The sequence below is a fragment of the Rhipicephalus microplus genome, chromosome X (assembly GCF_043290135.1).
Source record: "Rhipicephalus microplus isolate Deutch F79 chromosome X, USDA_Rmic, whole genome shotgun sequence".
NCBI classification, from domain to species: domain Eukaryota; kingdom Metazoa; phylum Arthropoda; class Arachnida; order Ixodida; family Ixodidae; genus Rhipicephalus; species Rhipicephalus microplus.
This window is the reverse complement of record NC_134710.1, coordinates 73,950,654-73,969,090: the sequence shown is the minus strand read 5'-3', so window position 1 is coordinate 73,969,090 and position 18,437 is coordinate 73,950,654. Positions and strand designations below refer to the sequence as shown.

The following is an 18,437-nucleotide window of genomic DNA, read 5'->3' as shown; positions in this document are numbered from 1 at the left end:
ATACACACACACAAACAGTCCAAGCTCATTACAGTAAAACCTCATTATACGTACTTACATGCTGACAACCTGCCAGGAACACGGCTAACTACGCACTAAACGCAGTCTGCATTAACCACCAAGTACATAACCGTGCGCAGAATCCCCTTTGGGGGAGACGGGCTCGAAGGTTCGTAGCAGCTCCCCCTCTCCCTAACATAAAAATCTATGAGGCTGACTTTGCACCCCGCAACCACCCTCTGCCCCCGGGTGCATGTCAATGACCAAGTACTAATTTGCATTTCTTTATGTGCGCCATCACCACTAAAGAAGGAATAAATCCAGTGTCGCAGCAAATATTAGGAGTTTTCGAATAGCATGCTGCAAAGCTTTGCGTTAAGGTCGTTGCTACTGCGCATGCGTCATAACGCTAACCACAGTAAGCGTTTCTGGTCCGCCCGCAAAAAAATCCGAAATAGCGTGCGGGCAACGCACAAGGCCAGCAAAGCCCTGTGCGGTGCCAGGGCACAAACATTATTCGAAAACTCATAAAACACGCATAGGCAAATGCAACACCCGCTAAATTAACGTATGCTATTTGAAAACTCCCCATTGCCTAAAGTGGTCGCCACGAAGCCATTTCTCTCTTTTTGCCAATGTTCAGAAACGATTGGCATTTTCGGACAACTGTTCGATGGCATGTGGTGGCGACATCAAAGAGCCTTTTTAAACTACAGCAGAGTCCAGGATATGCTGCCAACGCAGTGACTGACATAGCGAGGAAACGGATACAATCGGCTGTCCACGACAAACGTGTACTGCGATCTGCTACTAAACAAAAACTAGCCTCTTTTTTTTTTTTTTGTTTTTTTGAGACGCAGTGCAGTCGCAAGGAGCCGATCATCCACTGGCTAGTTGCATGCAGTGCTTTGCCTACTTGGCATACACACCGTGCTGAGCTGCTTGCGCCCACTGCGCTTCAGGCCGTGGACACGTGCGGCGAGAAGCCTGTTGCGTTAAACGCGATGATGCGTACTTCAAGGAAGTTATGCTATAAAGGTCCTGGTGGCGGACGGAGATGCATTTGGACTGTCGCCTCATGAAAGCGTGAGCTATGCTTGCCGTCTTTATCTGCGATCCACAACACTCAACTTTGAACTGCAAGCTGCTTTCGTTTCTACAAAGTTATGTACGCTGAACATGGTACCGCACGATTGATGCGGCAGCGATCGGTGCCTCAGAGATCTCAGCTAGTCACCGGGTATTAAAAGCTTGCAGTAAGCTTAGAGCAGCACTACGCCACACACATAGACTTTTCATTGATGATAAGTCATACTGGCGCGCTTTTAGGTAGTCGCCACATCGCCTTTGTCTTTAGCCGAAAGTTACGAGAAAGGCACCGCCACAATCGCACGGATGTCGGAACAATTGATTGGCCGATTCCATGCTTTTGCAGGGGCGCAGTGTACACAAATGCAGCGGCGTAAACACAGCAGCACAGTGGCGTACCAACTCTTTCACGAGTGGTGGGGCATACCTACCTCACTCGTCAGCTATATATATATATATATATATATATATATATATAGATATATATATATCAGTGGGAGTAATAATTCAATGGGCCAGTTAGTCTTCTTGAAGGTATGGGATGTGGCACAACGGGAGAGTTGTCAACAAGGATAAATATATTTATTTCCCAACAGTTTCGGGAGGGGTCCTCCTTTTATCAGGGGATGAGTTATACTAACACGAACTTCCAAACTTCATTGCTGCCGCGTCCCTCTGGCCTTGGAAGATGTTTGCGAGAGTGAGAGAGAACTAAAAAAAGAAAGAAAGAAAGAAAAAAAGAAAAAAGAGAAGAAAAAGACAAAAAGAATAAAAGGGGAAAAAAGAAAAAAAAGAAAAGAAAAAAAGAAAGTAAAAAAGAGGAAGAACCACTGTCAACACTTAGAACAAAACCAAATGTCCATGTACGTCCACATCCTGTTCCGTGCTGGTCAGTTCTCGGCGTCTGTCGGGCCACCCAAGATTGTCGCCGCAGCAGCGGGAGGGGTCCGTGATGGCGTGCGTAAGGAAAGGGTTTCCCCTTAATGGGTCGGTCGGCTCTCTTTCATCTTCGTCCGTTTCCCTTCAATGGTCATCAAGTGGTAGGCGAACAGAACCACTTTGTATGTGCATGTGAAAAAAAAAAAAAGGAAAAAAAGAAGAGAAAAACAAACAAGAAAGGACAGTGTACAAGTACAAGTCAGTCAGAAAAAACAAGCATGGTCTCCAGCTATCAATCTTTGTCACCAATTTCCTCCAGGCTTACTTCTCGGAGGCAGGAGAGTCTTCCGCGGTACTCATTGATGCCGGCTACTAATGTTCTAAATTTGAAAATAAAATACGCCTCACGCTGTTCGCGCTCGCGTCTGTTTGAGAAACCGGACAGCAAAAGAGTTACGCTGATATTTTCAAAACTGTGGTTTGGCAGGCGCAGATGTCTAGATAAAGGTAGCTTCGGCAGTGAAGTGGCGTGGTACCGGTGATTATTGAACCGCAGCCGAAATGGCGTGTCTGTTTGGCTGATATATTCTTGTCCGCAGATGTTCTTTTCGTCTTTTTTTCTTCTCTTTTTTCTTTTTTTTCTTTCTTTCTTTTTTTAGTTCTCTCTCACTCTTGCAAACATCTTCCAAGGCGAGAGGGACGCCGCAGCAACGAAGTGTGGAAGTTCGTGTTAGTATAACTCGCCCCTGATGAAGGGAGGACCCCTCCCGAAAGTATTGGGAAATAAATATATTTATTCTTGTTGACAACGCTCCCGTTGTGCCATATCCCATATATATATATATATATATATATCAAGAAAGAAAACTTCATCGACACGCTCACATGAATTCGCATACATACACAGAGGTGACGTGACTCACTTTTTTAGATACTACGAAGTTCAATCACACTTTAACAGGCCGAGGAATAGCACCCTTAGGCCGATTTCTGCACCCAATATGTGATGCTCATCTTGTTATCACGTCTCTTCATGTGATTATGTTTTGGCGGTTAACATCTACATATACCAAAAAAGTTTGTTCGATAAATTTATCAAGGATGTTATTTTTCGGGACGGAGATGTACCAGGCGTCAACAAGGATACATTCACATTGAATGGGGTTACAGCTACCAAACACCGAAACATGCATTCAGCCAATCCTCCTTTATCAATGTTCAGTAAACATTTAATTACCCTCTGAAGATGCATTTTACTTTTGTGTTATATGCCAAATCCTTTCACGGAGAAATAAGCCATGTCTTTTCAACGAATGATTGCTGTTATATTTTTTTCATAATAATTATTAACACTTTCTTGCATATATTCAGGCTTGTGTATATCATAATTTGTATTCTTTTCTAATAGTCTGAACACTGTTTCTAGAGCATGCAATTATCAATACTATTCTATTGCTGAATTACTATTACTAACTTATTGTCAACTTCTCAACCCTTTTCTTTAAAGATGTATAATTTGGGGTGTTAGGGGCATAGTACATTGTTTACACTCACTGTATTTGCATTAACACTTCTTTAAGAGGCCCCCTGGCACCTGCACAAATATGCCAATACAAACGGTGTGAACGAAGTTTTCCTTTGAAAGAACAAAATGTGGGCGATTATAATGTTAAACTATCCCTGGTTACTTCCTTTCGAAATGGTCGCTAGCTGTATATGATTGGTGTAAACAGTCTTTGTCATGCACACAGCGCCAGCTTGTTACGAGAGGCAACAAATGACGCAAAAATGATCCATAGCGTAGTGACCACTTATGCACAATCACTAAAAAATTGAAGAATGAACTATTTTCAATACAGCATATTGTTTGCCATTAGTTTTTCGGCATTTAAAATGTTCTGTGTGCCACAAAATTGTCCGCTTGTTACATGACAACACAAAGCCGGAGAGTATCTCCTTCTAAATGTAATTCAAGAAGGCTAGCTGCCAATCAAATAAGCAGCGGCTACTTATTGCAGCTGGAGAAATGGATTATGAGTACAATAAAATATTTCCACTAGCAGCATAACGGTGTTTAGTAATTTGTGCGCGTATACATCTCTGTGAGCTCATACTTGCTGAGAAAAAGAGGAAGAGAGGGAAATAAGCAGCACTGCACGTGTGTGCCTGTCCAAGATGTATTTTGAGCTGCAAAGACAATTCAAGTTTAGTTAAAACCAACTTGCCTGACTCTCAACTAAGCCTCCATAGTGCTAAAAATCCCGGCCTTTCACCTTCTCCCTGGTCCGGTGGGTCAAGTTGCTGGGATCTCTGAAAATCTGAGCTTCTCACTGAGCTCGAGCCCACTTCTTTATTCCTGGCCACTTTGCAAGCTGCTGCTATAGCTCCAAGTTACCATAAGCAAGGCTGATCAGGTTTATCAGAGACAAAAGCGGAAACATTTTTTGGCATTTCAGTATGAAAAAACTTAAACATCAAAAACACTTCATCACACTCATCGTCTCGCAACAGCTTCGACAGAGCAGCGGCGAGGATATATCCTTTTCGATTCTAGAGGCTGCAAAAGCTTTACCAGTCCATAAAAAGCTTGCTCATTCTCATCCGTAACTGCACCAACAAGTCACAGCAGAATAAAAACATGAACAAGAGATGTAATATTATCGGGCCCCTGTTTAGCCCTTGCCTGCTCTGCAATACTATACAGCACAAGACGCAAAAGCGTCGCATAGGTGACCCGCACCACAAAGACCCTACAAGGAAACTCACCACAGTGGAAATGTTGGCAAAATTTTACTGTGTTGTAACATTACCTCGTAACATTTTCATTCTCCCATAAGAACAAAATTAATTGATTACTGTTGTGACGAAAAACTTCACCTTCTTGGTTTCCTCAGCGTGCAGTGACTACTTTTGAAAATGTGGGGGCTCAGCCCCCCCTAACTTTTCTCAGTTGGGGGGGCTGGCACCCCCCTTGCCCCCCCCCCCCCCCCCGGCTGATATGCTTATACAGCAGCACAAGTGCGCAAGATGACGACCTTCATATAATATCCGCTCACAATGCGTGCTGTCAACATTACTTTACGTTTCAAAACCACCTTGTGGTGTAGCAATGGCACAAATTAGACAAAAAGACCCTTTTGGAGCAGTATGGCACAGTCATTTTCAGTTGGCGCAGGTTGGTGGAATTGGCGCAGGTTTCCCACCCCCAGGGGTGGAAGTGCACTTCAGTGTTTTGGAGAAGCTCAGGGAGCAGGTATAATGGTGTTTTAGAGCAGCTTTGGCGCGATAAAAGAAGAGTTTTGGAGCAAGTTCGGAGCACTAAAAGGTGTGTTTTGGGGCAACGCAAGTTAGTTTTGAAGCAGCTTTCTAAAGTCAAACACCATTGTAAATAAAAACTATTGCTGGTAAAAAGATTCTAATGGTTTTCATTAAGCATTCAGTACTAATGAGCTTACCAAACTTACCACCTGTGTGCACGTGCATGCATGTGTGTGTTTGTGTGTGATACAAAACATGCCCATTTCATACTCTGCCTGAAACGAAAAGAAAAATATATTCTGCGGGGTAAAAACACGAAATTATTTCTTTGCGCATATGTTTATACTATGAAAATTTTTGCTATAGCCTCCACAGCGTTGTACCTGATGTGTGAAATGGAATATAAATAATCGCGGCGCACTTCACTTGGCGAGAGTTTGTTACCCCGATGCTAATTAAACACACTACTTTGTTCCTCTGTGCTCGGTCTGAAGCAAAGCAGGGACCAGCAATTTACACAGCGAATCCGTGCGCACAGTACAGCAAGGCGCCCGACAGTGACGGTTAGGCATCGTAGGTGCCGTGCTGCATGCAACTAACCAGGAGATGATCCGAGTGTACGCAACTGCTCCGTATTTCAATGACTGTGAGTTATCACTCACTATCATATCGTCGTAGAGAAGTGGAGATTTGTATCAGAGAAAAAAAAAAAGTCTTCGTTTTGTTGCTATTTCAGCCGCTGTGTATCCCGGACACTGGAATAGTTTCGAAATGCTCCTTAATAGGTGTCGCCACTACGTGCAACAAAATAAACATGCGAGAGTGCCAGCCCCATATCATCTTTTACGCACTCTGGCAAAAAGTAAGAAAAGACTTTCTGGTAGTTTATCTGGTAGATACTTTGGGCAACATCTGCTGTGATACAGTATTTGTTGGTTGGTGGTGGTGGGTAGCCTCAGTAGATGGACTATTGAACTTGCAAACTCTGCCGTTTTGTGCATGACTGTGCAGCGTTCCTGGCTTGTACAAATCATCACGGTACTGCTAGATAATTAGCAGTTACTGATGTTGGTACCACTAATTTTGGGAAGAAACTACGGCAATAACAGCAATGAGAGCCCCACGAATGAACCAAATTACATGATCGAACTCCACTCGATACGGATTAGAGTGTACTAGAACTGGGTAGTGTGCTCTCTGCCTATGCTGTGCAGGTGGCACTTTGAAGCCGGATATGTTGCCGAGAAAACGAGCCGCTAGGGGCGCTGCTGCAGTTTCTTCTTGAAGCGTCGCCGGTCTCATGCGTGCATGGTCGTCAGTCTCGTGTGTGCGCTCCGATTCTTCTGCCGCTGTCTTGCTCCACACGTGCTCATCGCGACTTCAAGTCGACTGGTTCTTCGTGTTGTAATATCGAAATCTGTCGTGAATTGCATGTGTCGTGAACAACAACCGCAGTATTCGTTTTGCGCCGCTATCCTGTGCTAAAAGTACGCTAAGCAAATATGCCTACTGTGCGGCACAATCGCTGCTTCGCGCCGGGGTGCCGGACCGGTTACAGCCGCGTGAAAGGCGTGCCAAAGGCGTTCCTTTTCAACGTCCCTCAAGACGAAGCAAGAAAAAAACAGTGGGAGAAAACCTGCACTGCAACAATAAGAAGCTTGACGACAAGTGCGCACACTGCGAATTGTATTTTGAGCCGCATTTCGTCATCAGAGAATACATCCATATCATTGACGGCAAAGAAGTACGTATTCCTCGTGGGAGATTGACGTTGTCGGAAGACGCTATTCCCACAATCCTTCCGAACCTCCCTGCGTACCTAAGCAAAAGGACTCCCAAACCTAGGAACAAAAGAAAGGTAAAACAGGAAGACCAAACGACTAGCAGCAAAAAAATTCGAACCACGGCAGATGCGCCGTCCGCCGAAAATGAACCAAACGGCCAGTCACGACCTAAGGACACAGAAACATTTTGTGCTAGCGAAGGAATTCAAGGAACAGCCAGCTCAGATGAGGTACGGGAGAATTTGAACTTCTTACTGCACCTAAAAGCTCCTGAGTGCTGGACGAAACATTGCTTCCCTAACCTGGATTGGGTACTTTATTGCACTTCGACGTTGTGCGAAGAAGCAACTGTGGTGTCTAAAAAAGTTGTGATGTTTTTCCGCAACACGCCTCATGTTACCCACTCAAAAGTGTACATGAGGGGAAGACTTGTTGCAGAACAATCTTTGAGTTCACAGGATGAAGCAGAAAGCCTGGTCCAAATAGCAGATGCCTTTGAACTTTGTGTGGGAGCCCTGAATGGAGCAGATTACCCTCATATTTTTTTGACAACAGAAATCAGGAGTCAGCTGACGCTTAGGCAAGGGACGTACTTCAGTTCCAAGTGTCTTGGCAAGGTAGAGAAAAAAGGTAAGAACTGAATGTCATTATTTCGTGAGATTTGATGGAACCACATTTATATCTAAACTGGTTTTTTGAAAATGACATTTTAACTGAAGTGCTTTTTTCTTGCTTGTAGAAGACCAGTGCATCCAATGCAAATACTTGCGCAAGGTGCTGCTGAACAGAAAATCGAGAATTGAATGTGCACCTTCCAGGCCACTCCGAACAGTAGCTCAAAGGCTGAAACGCGTGGCGCAACACAACAGACGTCTTCGCTCATAAATTGCTGTAATGACAAAAGACATTGACAAGATGAAAGCAGCAAATGCTTCACTGAGTGAAGAAATTGTTAATGATCACATTCAGAACTACCTCCAAAGCAGCAGGAAACCGTAAGGTAATGCTTTGCAGCTGCAAGAGTAAAGAAAAATGGCATTCGATACAGCAAGATGTGGATTTTAGACTGTATTATTATGAAGATGAAAAGCTAACGACTGTACAACCATATCCGGGATAATGACATACTGGCACTTCCAAGCAATTCCACCTTAAAGCCCTACATGGCTGCTTACAGGTCGGCATTCGGGTTTAGCAAGAAGGTGTTGGAGCAGCTGAAGAACAAGACCCGGAATATGGACGCTTTCAAAAGGCACGGCGGCCTGCTCGTAGACGAGCTTAAGCTTTCAGAGCACGTTAGTGTGAAAGCATCCGGCCACATTGAAGGCTTCGTCGATTCAGGAGAATTTTCTTCGCCTGCAGACAAGGGTGTGAAATCGGACCACGGCATGGTCATTTTGTTCGTGCCATTTGTAGGAAAGTGGACTCGAGTGATTCGCACGTTTGCTATGCGTGGAAACATAAAGGGTGACTTGTTGGCTCAGGTTATGATAGAAGCTACTATCCTGGCAGACAACAGTGGACTTTATGTAGATTTCATTACTTGTGACGGTGCTGCATGGAATCGGCGCATGTGGAGGCTGTTAGGTGTTTATGGAACGGCAAACGCTGTGAAGTGCAAAGTGAAACATCCTGTAGATGACAGTCGCAACCTCCACTTCACATCCGACTTTCCTCATCTGATCAAATGCTTGAGGAACAGTCTGCTGAAGTGCCCATTCAATACACCAGATAGACATGTAAGTAGTAACACAGCTATTTGGCCTAGTTGGAAACAATTCATCCTTAAGAAGTGCGAAGGAAACTGACATCTGTATAAGTCATTCTTCCATTTCCATATCAGACAAAGAGATATCACTATTATTTGCTATGTTGTCACTGTCTAGCCATTTCACGTGTATCACTAGGTGATTTGTTCACGTACCTTGCTCAGTTCTGTTAGGATAAGAAGTCTGAGTTTTCATAAATTACACTATAGTTGTTAGAAAGCGCCCATCCTGCCTGTATCTTGTCTTTGTCCCTATGTTTCCTTCACGCTACTTAATTGTGACATGTAAGTGAGTGTTATGTTCACCTTCAGAAAAAATTCTGGCAGTGAGTTTAGTTACAATCACTTTTTATGATGCTGTAGTCACATATGTTTGTTTACTTAGCTTGTCCACATTTTCTCTTTCAGGTTTCAATTGAACCCATCAGACGGGCTTTTAGTATTGACTGCAGTAGTGTGACACTTAAGGCCATGCCAGACATTACAAAATGCCATCTGCAACCGAATGCTTTCGAAAAAATGAGAGTTGCATTGGCATTTCAACTCTTTGGGCGAAATGTGCTGCAAGCTCTTCAACTCTACAAGGCAGAAACTGAGGAAAGAACTGGAAGCATCGCAGCTACACAAGAATTTTTCGGGTATGCAGAGATCTATTGGGCACAAGCTAGCCAGTATTCGACAAATAATTTCTGGAAAAAATATATATGTTGTCAAATATTATGCACACATCAGTTTAAAACTTTATGACAAAACATCTGTTGTAGTAAATGCTCCCAAAGTAAATGTTGCCATTAACACGTCTCTCTCTCTTTTTTGCAGGAGGATTAACAACTTGATAGCAGCCATGACTTCGCGGTTCCCGTCTAAAGCTTTGCGGCCAGACTCATCTTCCAGCGATACTATTGCTGACTTTTTGAAATATCTGACCGCTTGGGAGCAGCATGCAGGTGGAGCCGGAGGTTTTATCAGCGAGTCAACAGCCACAGGTTTGCGGGTGACGCTGTCGAGCACACTTAAACTTTTGTCATACCTGACCAAGATAAGATATAAATATATCATGACGTCGCGACTTAGTCAGGACCCTCTCAAGAACTTGTTCAGCACAGTACGCCAATCTTCTGGGTGCAACGACAACCCTATGCCAACTTAGTTTCTTATAACCATGAATTGTATGTCATTTTACAGCTGAGTGAAGGCTGTAAGGCATGCAAATGCAGACCCATGTGCCTTAAGTGCACTACTGGAAACTGAAGAATGTTGCATTACTCAGGATACAGTGAGCCCCCTTTGGGATAGAGTTGACAGCTTCATTGATGCAGGAGATTTGCCTGCAGCAGAGACAGCCTTGTCATCATCTCGCGATCACAACCACAATGTGGTAAGGAGTGATTCACGACTTATATACTATGTATCTGACTATCCCGCTCGTAAGTGCCTAAAGAAGACAAATTGTAACTTTTGCATGCAAGCCTTGACATTGTCGTCCACTGCAGAAAGTTCTGACGTAGCCTCGTATACACGACAGAAAGACAAGGGAGGGCTTCTTTACCCTACCAGTACGTTCTTGAATTTTGTGAAAATGCTTGAAAACTTGTTCACGGAGTGTTTCAGCAGGCAAGAACTGCATGCTGACAGTATAATGGATATACTTGCCCTACTGAGGTCAAGGTGCACTAGCACCATTGGTCGTCCTGAACATGCCGCTGAACATGCCGCTGAACTTACAAGGAAGGTTGTCGGCTTAAGGTTGTCGGCTTATATATTACTACACAGCTGCATTTTTTTTGTGAAGAGAATCAACTCAGAACAGCGAAGCCGAAGAGAAGCAGCTAAGCATAGAAAAATAAGCAAGAATGTATGAGCCAATTATGCAGCCTGCAGAGTGTTCTCTCTAATGTTGTACTCTCAAATCAAGCTCTGTACTTGTCCTCCCCCACTAAGTAGGTGGGGCCAGATCTAAAGAGCTCCAGAGGTGTGACCTGAATCAGGCCCAGCTGCAATGCAGCACTGATATGTAAAGAGAATGAAAGAACAGAAGGCATCACACTTGTGACTTTCAAAAACGTATTTCTTGATTACCATAAACACGGATTTCATGTTCTTGAATTTGGCCTCGGTGTATGCTTATTCATGCTTTTGAAGTGCCTTGTATTCGGTTAGTAAAATGTGACTACTGCAAACGAAATGTATAGATATGTTTTTGTTATGTGAATGGGTGAACGAAAGGTTCCCATTATGTGAATGTGTTGAACCAAAAGTTGACATTATTTGATGCCTCACCATTTTCGAACAAATAAATTTATAATATTTCTGGGGACTAAACAGTTCTTTGAGTTTTATTTCGTTTGGTGGATGTTTTGGGCGTAATTTTTATGCCAGTGCTGCCCCAAAGTACACAATGTAAAAGTCAGGTTTGAAAATAAAGTGATTTTAAGTTTACATTAAGCAATGCACCCGTCACAAGAAAGCTGTGCTCGAATGTACTCATTTTTATTTAAACAGCTGGAATATATTGCTGGTTGAAATCTCAAGGTAGTAATTTCCCACAAATAAAACGGACGTTGTGAATGCCCATTACTTTTGGAAAATGCGTACTTTCTTGTGCATGTAAAGAATTTTCCCACGAGAAAAGCGCATCGCTTTTTCGCAACTTGACTGGCGAGTTCCGTCAACTTGGGCCTGCATTCACCGCTAACCCCTGGCAAGCGTCGAGTGTGTGTTCAAGGAACATACAACATTCGAAAATGTCTGATATCGCTGTGTGCGAACAGGTGCAAACATCCTGTTCCTGTAATCTATAGACTGATTACATTAGTGACGAGCCATCAGTTAGTAGCGGCTCTCCGGGAGGCAGCCGCCAACATCTCTCGATCCAGCACTGACATCATAGTGGCAGCGTGCTCCCTTTGCACTTCTTATCGAGAAACGCGTATTGGCACAAATACTGCCGTATAGATAGCAAGAACTTGCGTACATCTACACACCCCGCTAAAATAACGCGCACCCTCCTCCGATAAAGAGCGAAACTCTTTATCGCTTTTCAAGAGGAAATGCTGGTGGCGCCACCCCTCGGCAACATGAGGTGCCACAGGCGACACATGTGTCTGAGCCCACTACCCCTACTCTAGTACACTGTGATATGGATGCCACCGTGTCATTGGTGTAGCCAGTGCTCATTGTTGCTCGGCTGACAATAATAATAGGCTAGGTTTGACAGTTTACACTTCCAATCAACAATTATCACAGAAATTGCAGTTTATGCGCAGCCTTACACAGCAAGTCAGATGGGCGCTGAATGGCACAATTGGTGCAGCACTTCCACTCCTCCACCACTGACCTTATAATGCCTACAGCAGTGACTTCTATAGTGAGTAATTTAAAGCTAATATAATAAAAAATAAGCACACATTAAAACAAGTCTAATCCACATTCAAAGTTAGTAAAATATAAAAAAAAAGCCCATTATGGTGCAATCATCTTGAGTTTGTTGCTGTCTTTTACAATGCTTCAACCCAGGATAGCAACTTCAGCCATTGCATGTTGATTACAAAGCCCAGAACAAATGTGGCACCTGTCAACTAGAAGCCACTCCTATTCTAAATTGAATTTTGCTATAGTGAAATCAGGGAATAACATGGGATTTGTTAAAAGTCAGTGTAAAATATTCTCACGAGATAGATGCTAGTATTTCAAGTGTTACAATTGTATACCAGTGAGAAAACTTTGGCATCAAGAGCAAGCATTTTTCAAATGAATGAATTGAGAAGACATTAGGTGAAAATTGCATAAATGTGACTGACAACCGGTTCTTCTGGACTTAGTTTTCTATTGCACAATGAAAAGGTGCCCCTTGGTTGCGATCTAGTCTGCAGCGGCTCATTCCAAAAGTATGTGAATATTATGTAAGCAGAAGATTTTTATCCGAGAATCCTTTTAAAAAGTGAACAGTCCTTCTTCCAGCAATGCTCAGAAGTGATAGCGATATGAACAGTCCTCCGCACGAACTGTTCATTATGCTTTATGTTCAGGAAAGAGTGCAACTGCAGTTGGGCACTTTCACTTTAAGATATTCAACAGTTATTGAACATAAAAAGCTGGTTGAATAAGTTTTTCAAATGCTCATCATCATGTAAACTCCTTTTACCGCCTTTTGAATGAGGTGCTTTTGGCACTTCACCTCGTTTGCAGGTGCTCCTAGTTCTTCATTCAAGAACTTCCATGCTGCTGCTCATCATGATCAGATCATACATCAAATGAAGGCTGCACCACTGTTCTGTACACTGCAAACGGAAGACTTATCTGCACATTTTTAGTTAGGAAAGATTACAATAATAGACAAAGGTTACAGCATTTTAATACTAATAAAAAGACCACTAACCACCTGCATAAGGCATAAATAAAACGCCAAATGACTGAACTTTTCTGCATTTTCATTGTTCTCCTTTCCAATGATGGGACATCAAAAGTCGCTACTCATGACTTTAGTGAAGAGATAAAAAGTATAAATCTATTTCTAACAAGAAAAGCGAGGCTCATTTTAGCCCTGTAACAGACAATCTTTCAATTAGTGGGGCAATGTCCATTCGTGTTCTGAGCAGTTATTGGTGGTCTCTATCGGTGGGAATGCCTTTTGATTTCGCCCGTGTGGTCTCACACTAATGGCATCAACTCTTGACCCTCTCAGACAGCAGTTATCATGGACCAAAAAGAGTTTGTTGTACATGTGTGGCACAGCTTTTATGTCTAAAATGCGCGCCTTTTTTGACCACTACCCTTTTCTGGCATGTGCTGCCATGCTACAGCGAACTGTGAAATTTTTTTCATGTGCAGATATCTCTCTGTTGTTACGTTTTTTTATGTGCATTTGTGGGCGCCTGCAGTGCACCTGGTTTAAAATGCAGGGCTGATCGTTCATTCCTCTTGCCTGGAATGTGCTGCCACATTTAGAAAAACTCAATTTTTTTAGCCACCGATATATCTCTATTGTGAGTGACTGTGTACATAAATGTGCTCTTGCTTTCTAAAGTGGCATGGTGGCTTTCACTTTTGCATCCAAACGCACGCATGCAGTGCAGCTGGTTTCAGTTGTATCTTTCGGGTGGATATCGCTTCTTGTGTCCGCAAAGCTAATTTCTGCTTCATTTCTAATTTCTCAAAGATGAGCGCTTGCCACTTTCTCATTTATTGCTCCCCGGGAAGCGATTACATAAGTTTCCGTGCACCATCAAATTACACAAACAACACTGGTGTGGTTACATTTTTCGTTTCGGGACTCTGAAAAAGCTAAGTGCATCTGGGTGGTGACAAAACGCATTATAGCCTTTTCATTCGTTTTGCTACCTCGTTGGGCGCACCACCATAGAGATTTCTTCCATGCACTCCCAAGCGCAGTTCACTTAAGTACGCCCCAGTTGCTCTGCTGCTAGCAAGTCGAGCGGCGATTCTTCCAATGCTGACTGTTACCACCCCCCCCCCCCCCAAGTGCCGAATCTGATTCCATTGGATTGCAGTTCATCCGACAAGGATTCACTTACGACTTGGACAATAATAAATGAGCGATATCTTAAAAGCTTGCACAGCAAGGCAATTAAGATAGGATCAAAGGTGACTATACCCCACTGTTCAGTGTTAAAGCACAAACATTTTCTGTCGGAAAAGTACTCTGGTGCACTTATTTTTGTATGTCCATGAGCTATGTTTATTAATAAAATGCATACTTTTTATTTATAAATGATTGCAAAAGCGTTCTTGTTTAGGAATTAGCTTAATGTTACTATGAATACGCCATGTGTATATAACACAGTTACTTTTCTGCCACCTTACGACCATGAAAAAAAATAAATTTAAAAAATTTTTTTAAGTACAGTAAACTCCTGTTAAAACGAACTTTGTTAAAACCAATTCTTGCTTAAAACAAACAACACAAGAGTGTTTGTTTGGTCTCGCATAGACTCAATGCAAAAAAAAAGCTGCTGAAGACGAAACACGTAACAGGTCTCTTCTACTAGGAGGGGATGAGGGCCTTAAAAAAAGTTTTTTGTTTACTATTAGACTGTCATGAAAATTACCGTGCATGTGCTTCATTAAATGGAGATATCAAATCTGCAAGAAGATTTATATATAGAAATTTAGAAGAAAGTAATGACAAATTTTCACATTGTAATTAGGTAATTTTTTACAGGTTGTTATGGCAACTCGCAATAAAGAAGTTAGTTTTCAAAACTACATGTTTCTTCTAAAAGGTTCATCCCACAGGCTAAGGCAAAATAGATGTCAGAATAGCTATTTCTTTGATCAGAAATAATTTTCAAACTTAGAAGGTAAAAATGAGCTTCCAGTAATTAGCTCGCATTTATAATATAATTACAATTCTATCAAGATTGAGAGAAAAAAAAAAGCTTTAGCCTGTAGTTCAAGTGCTGTGGAAAAGAATGGTACCAAATTTGTTTAAATATAATCACGAGGTCATGACGTGGACCAAGGCAGCAGACTCGATGATCAGATGAAACTCTTTATTTGGGCTGAACTTTATTGGCCAACAAACAAAAAGTAAGATTAAAGCGATACACACTGGCACGATAGCGGCGAACAGAGCATCGGCCATCGATCAAGTGACAAGCAGCGAAGCATGTTGGCATTTATACACTTGCCATCGAACATTCTAGTGTTATCACTAGCAGCTACGTACATTCCAGAATAATCTGAAAGGTTCACGGGGTGGGCATAATCTGAACAAAACGATCTACTACAGCCTCGAAAACTCTCTAACACCGTAGGCACGGATTGCTCTGAACATAGTGTAACGGGGCGACAACAAAACTTGAGGAAAGGAACGTGGCATTGCCCCCCTCTGAAAAAGGCATCGTCTTGATGCTTTAACAGAAGATGAAAGTACAAAAAATAATGCAACAAAGAACAAGCAATAAATTACGATACAGCAATAACAACAACAACAACAATAAAATACACTGTTTCAGTTCGTTAACGCCCATGAAACGGCTTGGGGCGTGCGACATGAATGACTTCAGGTCGCTATCGGCGTCGTTGAAAGTTTGTAATGCCGTCAGGGACAACCTCGTAATCGAGTGGGTCGAGGCGTCGAATTACCCTGTACGGTCCAAAATACCGTGGCAGAAGTTTTTCACTGAGTCCACGTCGACGTATTGGCATCCATACCCAAACACGTTCACCGGGCTGGTATTCAACGAAGTGTTGCCGAAGATTGTAACAGCGGCAATCTGTTGTCTGTTGGTTCTTGATTGTGGAGATGCACGAGTTGTCGGGCCTCTTCGGCGCACTGAAGGTACCCGCTCACATCGAGGTTTTATTCGTTGGTGAAGTTGGGTAACATGGCACTGAGCGTCGTTGCCGGGGTCCTTCCGTAGACCAACTTGTACGGTGTCATCTGCGTCGTTTCTTGTGCGGCGTTGTATGCAAAGGTCACGTACGGAAAGATGGCATCCCGCGTTTTGAGTTCGAGGTCGGTGTACATGGCCAGCATATCGGCGATGGTCTTGTTTAGGCGCTCAGTGAGACCATTAGTCTGTGGGTGGTATGCTGTTGTACGGTGGTGACTTGTCTGGCTGTATGCCGAAATTGCTTGGGTAAGCTCAGCAGTAAATACCATACCTCTGTTGGTGATGCGCCATGACGCTGGACGATGTTTTCGATGAAGAATTTGGCTACCTCCAATTCACTACCTTTTGGAAGGGCTTTCGTCTCGGCGTTGCGGGTGAGGTAGTCAGTAGCTACAACGATCCATTTGTTTCCGACAGCTGACGTCGGGAATGGCCCAAGTAGGTCCATACCAATTTGCTGGAACGGACAGAGAGGTGGTTCGATGGGCTGCAGAAGTCCTGCTGGCCTTGTGGGCGGTGTCTTGCGTCGCTGGCAGTCCCAGCATGTCCTCCCATAATGAGCGACGTCGGCGGCAAGGCGTGGCAGTAATATTTCTTTTGTATTCTCGCGAGTGTGCGCGAAAAACTGAAGTGGCCAGCCATTCGGTCTTCGTGCAGTGCCTGCATAATTTCCGGTCGCATTGCCGAAGACCCGACGATAAGGTAGCTGGCTCGGGCAGGAGAGAGGTTCTTCACGAGGATGTTGTTTTTAAAGAACAATGACGCCAGTCTTCGCCTGCAGACCTTTAAAATGACACTGGTTCAGCCTTCGAGGTATTTCACTAGCCCTCTCAGTTCCGGGTCCCCTCACTGTCGCTCGGTGAAGTCGTCGGCACCTATGATTCTAAACAAGTACTCATCATTCTGGTCGTCTCGCGGTGGTGGATCGATTGGGGCACAAGACAGCCAATCGGCATTGGATTGCTTCCTTCCAGATTTTCCAGACTTGTACATGACGATAATTTCAAATTCTTGGAGTCTTAGGCTCCACAGTGCGAGGCGATCTGAAGGGTCCTAGCCAACACAGGGCGTGGTGGTCGCTCACAACTGTGAAAGGCCTGCCGTAGAGATAAGGGCGAAATTTCGACGCTGCCCAGATGATGGCAAGGCACCCTTTTTTGTGTTGTGCAATAGTTGACCTCAGCCTTTGATAGCGACCGGCTAGCATAACTGATAACCCTTTCCAGGCCGTCGCTCTTTTGCACAAGGATGGTGCCAAGTCCTACACTGCTTGCGTCGGTGTGTACTTCTGTTTCGGCGTATTCGTCGAAATGTGCAAGTAGCGGCTCGGCGATCTGTAAAAAGTTTTTGACGAAGCGTCTGTAATAGGCGCACAAGCCGAGAAATCAATGCGTGGCCTTCTTGTCAGTGGGTGGCAGGAAGGCGGCGATGGCAGCTGTTTTCTGCGGGGCTGGGCGCACTCCAGTCTTGCTGATTACGTGACCCAAAAACAGGAGCTCCTTGTACGGGAAGGGGCATTTTTCTGGCCTTAGGGTAAGTCCAGAACTCCTGATTGCTTGAACTACGGATTCGAGGCACTGGAGGTGTTCTTCGAAGCTCGACGAAAACACAACGACGTCATCTACGTAAATGAGGCAAGTCTGCCACTTCAAAGCCAGCCAGGACCGTATCCATGACTGGTTGGAAAGTCGCATGTGCCGAGCAGAGACAAAAGGGCATGACCTTGAACTTAAAGAGGCCGTCCGGTGTTATGAAGGCAGTCTTTTCTCGGTCTCTCTCATCAACTTCGATTTGCAATAGCGGGTCTTCAGGTCCATCGAAGAAAAGTACCTCGCATTGTGAAGGCGATCCAGGGCGTTGTCTATCCTTGGCAGCGGGTACACGTCCTTTTTCATGATATTGTTCAGGCGGCAATAGTCGACACAGAAGCGTCGAGTTTCGTCCTTCTTCTTCACTAACACCACCGGTGATGCCCATGGACTCTTTGAAGGCTGAATGACGTCGTGGCGTAGCATTTCGCTGACTTGTTTTTTTATGGCCTCGCATTCTCGCGTCAACACTCTGTACGGGCTCTGACGGAGTGGCCTGGCACTTTCCTCTGTTACGATTCAATGTTTCACCACAGGAGTCTGGCAAATTCTTGATGATGATGAAAAGCATTTGTTGTATTTCAGCAGCAAGTTTTTGAGCTGTTCTTGTTTTTGCGTCTCAAGGCTCGGATTAACGTCAAAGGCCGGTTGAAGCGCTTAAGTCGTTGTAGTGCATTCGGCAGAATCAATGACAGCGAAAACATTCCTGGCT

General features: G+C 43.8%; 1 protein-coding gene across 6 annotated transcripts in view; it reads right to left on the bottom strand.

Moving 5' to 3' along the window:
• The window catches only part of LOC119175942 (uncharacterized), a 217,852-nt gene that overhangs the window by 16,918 nt on the left and 182,497 nt on the right, over positions 1 to 18,437 (bottom strand). The gene's annotated exons all lie outside the window — the stretch shown is intronic.